This window comes from Talpa europaea (genome assembly GCF_964194135.1).
Source record: "Talpa europaea genome assembly, chromosome: 3".
Lineage (NCBI taxonomy): Eukaryota > Metazoa > Chordata > Mammalia > Eulipotyphla > Talpidae > Talpa > Talpa europaea.
Genome location: NC_140069.1, coordinates 122,826,737 through 122,832,736, shown reverse-complemented (window position 1 = coordinate 122,832,736; position 6,000 = coordinate 122,826,737).

Here is a 6,000-nt window from a genome sequence, read left to right as displayed (position 1 = left end):
TACTCAACTCAGAGAAACTATAAGTCACGCTTATTAATCTGAGTAGATTGGGTTGTATTATATTAACAAGCAATCCTAAAATTTCAGTGGCTCAAAAATAAATCAGGTTTCTTTCTTTTCTTTCTTTTTTTTTTTTTTTTTTTTTGGTGCAACATTTTTATTGATTTTCTCCACCAACAAAAACTGCATGAGAAGCTTAGTGGACTGAGTTCCCCAGAATTCATATGTTCAAGCTCTAACCCCCAATGTAACTATATTTAGAGACGGGACCTTCAAAGAGGTAATTAAAGCTAAATGAAGTCCTAAGAGTGGGATCCTAATCCAATAGGACTAGTGACCTTAAAAGAAGTGGAAGAGACAGCAGAGCTTTTCCTCTTCTACCATGTGTGCACAAAGAAAAGGTCACGTGAGGACATGCTGAGAAGACAGGCCTCAGTATGCCAGGAAGCCAGGAAGAGATCTCTCCCCCTGTGCCAAAGGGAGGTCACAACAAGAAGTCAGCTGGAAGCCTGTGAGAAATCTCAGGAGAAACCAGACCTACTATTACCTTGATCTTGGACTCATAGCCTGCGGCATTGTAGGAAAACAATTTTATGTTGTTTAAGTCATCCAGTCTGCAGAATTTTTTATGGCAATCCTAGCAAACTAATCCAAAAACCAAGGTTGCTCCCCTGAACTCTAAGGATGAATGTGAGAAACAATTTTCATCCACTGTCAACTAGCAAGAATGTACTTCAGGGCATGGTAGATTATCTCATTCTCCAGTCTCTCAAACCAATCTCTCTATTAAGACCAGTCTTCTGGTTATAGTACTGAGCATACCTTAGGGAGCAATTCAGTAAAAGGCAAAAAGGACCCAGCAGCAGGATACAAGGATATCTTATGGAAGAAATTTGCATGGAGGATCCAAAACTTCCTTAAGAAATTTTTTAATGAAAAAAAAATATTATATGCTCCAGCAATGCTACTTCTAGGTATTTATCCAAGGAACATGAAAACATCAATTCAAAAAGATACATGCATCCCTATGTTCACAGCAGCATTATTTACAAAAGCCAATGGACAGAAACAATTCAAAAGTCCATTGACAGATGACTAAAAAAAAGAAGTTGTGGTATGTATACTCAATGGAATACTATTCATCTACTTAAATAGATAAAATCATGCCTTCTGCCACAATATGGATAAAACTTGAGGTGATTATGCTAAGCAAAATAAGCCAGAAAGTAGAAGACAATTGGCCTCCCTGGTGGCACAAGGGGTTAAGATGCAACCTATGAAGCTAGGCACAGCCACTGCAGCATGAGTTCAGACCCCAGCCAGGGAGGTACCCACATGGTGCAGCAGCCCTCTCCTGACTCGCCCGCTGCGCCCCTCAGCAGTGTATTTCAGTCAGTCTGCCTGTTCTGTTCCCCACTCTGTCTCTGGTGAATCCTCTCACCACCCCCACGCCTGGCCTATACCCCAGCTCTTCTATGTATAAATAAATAAATCTTAAAAAGAAAAAGAAAGTAAAAGACAATTACCAAATGGCATCTTTAATATGTGGAATATAAATTATCAAATCAAATGAACTAATAAATCACAACAACCATAATTCTTAGATTGTGGAAAAAATACAGTAGTTATGAGATGGAAAGGGAAAGGATGATGGGAGAAAAGGGTAAAGGTAGTCAACTTGGTAGTGGGAATGGCACTAGGACTTTGACGATGGGTGTAGTGAGGCATATTAACATATCAAGTTGTGAAGGCGTAATTCAGAAAATTAAATAATATCGTATTATTGTAAACCAATATAATTAACTTTTATTTTGAAATCAAAATTATATGTAAAAAAGAAACAATTTTTTGAAATACTACATTTACTCAGTAATAGGAATAAGAGAAGTGTTTGGCTTTGGGGGGCAGAGCTTCCATCATTCTTTGTCTATCTTCTTCTTACTGAGCTGCCTCATGCTTGCCTTGACTACACAGGCTCTACACTGAGACACGCTCCAGAATATCTAGATAAATAAACTACTTTTTTCTACACACTAGACTAGGTAAATTACAACTCTAACTCAGGATTGAAAAAAACTGAATTCTGTCATTTGAAAAACCATGTTATTGCAAGTTCCTGTATGTCACTGTGTTTGTATCAAAAATATAACAATTTTATTTTGCATATTATTTTAATGATGCTACAAAATAAAACAATACTATTGATGCACTGTCCTTAATGAGATTGGCTATACTGGGTATCAAGAAACAAATCGTGACAGATCATTTTCTTGAAGTCCTATTATGTACTGGCAATGAGTTTATTATTTAGGATAACAAAAAAATATATGAAGCTATGATTCCCATCAGAAAGACAGAAAAAGAGCTTCAACTCAAATCCTATCTACAGGAGGTCAGATATAAGGAAAGTGACCAACAGCAGTTATTATGGAAACTCTTTAGAACCAGCCTTCATTTGGCCTGGTGAAGTCTCCAGTTTAATCAGAAGGTGTTACTACCTCCCAAGACAAACTGAAGAAACTCCTGAACCAAAGAAGTCATCGTTGTTGTTTTTTTTTTTTTAAGATTTATTTATTTATGCATACAAGAACTGGGGTATAGACCAGAGGTGCGTGGGTGGGGACGTAAAAGTAGTTACCACAGACAGAGTGGGGAGCAGAACAGGTAGATCTACTGAAATACAACGCTGAGGAGAGCAGCGGGCGAGATAAGAGAGGTCTGCTGCGCCATGTGGGTTGCTCCCTGGCTCGCCAGGGGATCGAACTCGTGCTTCATTGGTTGCGGATAGCTCCATAGGTTGCGTCTTAACCCTCTGCACTGCCAGGGAAGCCCAGAAGTCATAATTTTTGATGGAACAGTAGCTCTGGAGGTAAGCTACCAGCTACCAAGCTGCCCTGTCAAAATTTGATTTCTCATCAAGCTATTGTTGGACATCTCTACCAAAAGTCTTAGCATTTCTTCCAATCCCAGTGCCTGTTGCTCTCCCAAATATTTTGTTTCCTCATGTGTCTTTCCATTTTGGTCTCATAACTACAACATTGGTTATCTCATTCACCATCTTATTTCCTAGACCTTTTTCTAACTTTCTATTCCCCAGAATTTATGCAGTATGTCCACTTGGTCCTACAAATGGCTCAGGTAGTGTCAAACCACTCACAGTGAATCTCTTTGTGCCTGAATTCACTGCAGAGGTCATCTTTCCACAGCCTTCTCACCCCCAATGTCTTGGGAAATACCATTAGGACACATGACTCACATTCATACCAGCTTTTTGTGAGGTGACCAAAAAAAAAAAGGATGTTTTATTAAAATTGAGTTTAGTTTGGCTCTTCTTGTTTATATCCCTGACACTCTGCTACATAAGGGGGTGGTTTAGACAGCCATCCCTTCTCCCTAGTCAAAACAACAGATCCGGACTCATAAACTACCCTCAGTATCTCATCCAGGACCACACACACATTCCAACAATGCTCTTCTTTTTCTGCCAAAAAACCCAGCTACTTCTTCTCTTGGAAAAATTAACAAAAGACCTGACTCCTAATTCTTTTCAACTTTGCTTATGTCAGTGACTTTCCATTTCCCTAAAGGTTTTTTAAACTCTTTCACTTAAACCTATGTTGTAATGGTATAAGTCATGAAAGCAAAATAAACAAAATAGCTTCAGGGTACTGTTTTTTTAAAGCCTAAAGAATGAGGTCCCCAGTAGCTCTTTGGAGAGAATCCACAGTCGCTGACATCTTGAAGCATATACAAACTATCACCCCACCTCAGAGAGAGAGGCATCCCATAATAGCCTCTCTCTCTGCAGCTGTCTCTCCCAGCAGTTGCCTCCCCTGCAATGCTGACTGCTGCCTTGCTTCTGCACGACCTTGGAGGAGGTCTCTGCCCCTTGCCTTGGAGGCACCCACTTCAGGTTGCCATCTCACAGTGACTGAGGTGTTCAGCTGTCACTCATTCACCCCAAGCATTCAGGAGTGTGATTATGATGCAGTTCTCTCTGAATAAATAATAGAGATCTGCAGTTTCTGAATTTGCCCTGTGGAGGTCAGTTCCAGGAAAACTTTTGCTCTCTCCACAAACCTTCTTTACTTAGACTTTGCAAATAGGTACTAATTATTATTCCTCTTAGTGAAGGAAGGAAGGGGGAAAAATAAAGAAAAAAGTAATACATATTAATCTAAATACATCTGGACACATACATTGGATGCCTGAAGTCATGCAGTATGTTAGGTGTTTGCACACTTTTTTTTCTTTTCTTTTCTTTTTTTTTTTTTGCATAAACTGTGTCTGATTTGAGCATTGAGTTCAAAATTCATATTTTTCCCAATACATCAAGCTGTCACACACAATAAAGACCTTGAAGTCTTTAAAAAAAATAAGAAGCAGTAAGTATAGAATGAGTAGCTGTTGTGCTAAAAAATATATTGTCTGTGATATTTGTATGGCTACTTCATCCTTTCTCACTGACTTTACCTCACCAAGTCTGTTATTTATTTATCTTTTACCTATAGTGTGATCTAAGTAGCCAAAAACGTTTCTTCCATTCTTTGACAACAATTGCCTGAAATTTTTAGCCTCACTCCTCTCCTTTTGGATAAAAAATGTTTAGTGAGCAAGAATTCTCATTTAAAATAAAATGCTACATAGATCCTTGGATATATTGGCAACAAACAATAGAAACACCTAATTGATAGAAATTCCTATTTCCCTTACTAGTTGACAGAGTGAACCTCAATAACAGGGTATTGGATAGCTTAGTTTTGGAGAAGGGGGAAAGAGGAATAGAAGACAGTGGAAATGAAGCCCAAGGCACTAATGAGCTATGAACAGCTTGGGGAGGACAATTAAGGAGTAGCACAACCCAGTCAGTTATTCACCAGAGAGGTGAAACCCTTAAGGTGGGAAGTGGAAGTAGGAAGAGAAAAGTGGAAGGATATCAAACCCAATCTTGGCCTCAGGTACATGCTCACCTAAACTAAGTGGGGAAAAAGAACCAGAAGAGATGATGAGAAACTAATTAAAATGGAAGAGAACTTGTACAAAACAGCCTCCTGAGCTTATCTCTAATAGAACATGTACAATTCTCTGTTGAAATTATCCATTTACTTGGCTGCACCCTCCTTTAGTTCACGGGTTTTTAGAGGACAGGAATTCTGTCTATTTTTATTTGTGTAAGGCTATGACCTAGTAATGTACTGTTTGGCATACAGTAGAGGGTCAATTCATATTCAATGGATGAATTAATAAAATAAGTTTCCTTTTTTTTCCTCCTACATAAAATCTTTGATATGAAGAACCAAATGATGGCGCTTTATCGGTATACCCAGAATTCTTAGCGGTAAGTAGTTCTTTAAGAAGTATAAACTGGGTCATTTACAGAATTGTAAATATTCCTACTCAGAAATGTGGCAAATATGCCCTAAGATCTAACAAATACTGTTTTGGTAATAATAATTGTTGTATGTAATAGATACTTTACTTATTTCAGGTTTCTTTATTTATGGTTAAGCATGCTTTTTTACATTTTCTAGTTTTATATATATCTCGTTAAAATCAAATTCTATTCTGACTTCTATTACATTATACTTCAATAGATGTGAGACATATTTAGTTGAAATATAGCTAATGATGCCAAAATAGTTCCTCTAGACATACTATATATTTTAAACTTAATTTAATTTCCTTCTTATGTACCAAGAGGAAATGTATGAGACTTTTTTCCCATGCATCTCTCTTTCCTCATTATCAAAGTATTCATACTGAATTATTTTTAAAAGGCAGTATTTAGTATTCAATCAAATAATAAGGAGAACGTGTTCCTTCCCAGTGGTTTAATAATAATTCTTGCATCACCAACCCTGAATATTCATGTTATGGAAATGTGTCCTACTTCTATAGATTTCATCACTGTCAGCTGGTGCCACAGCAGAACACAGGGACAGTTAGTCAGTCTTAATACATTCAGGATTTCAGCAATTACCAAAATGTCTTCCCTGACTT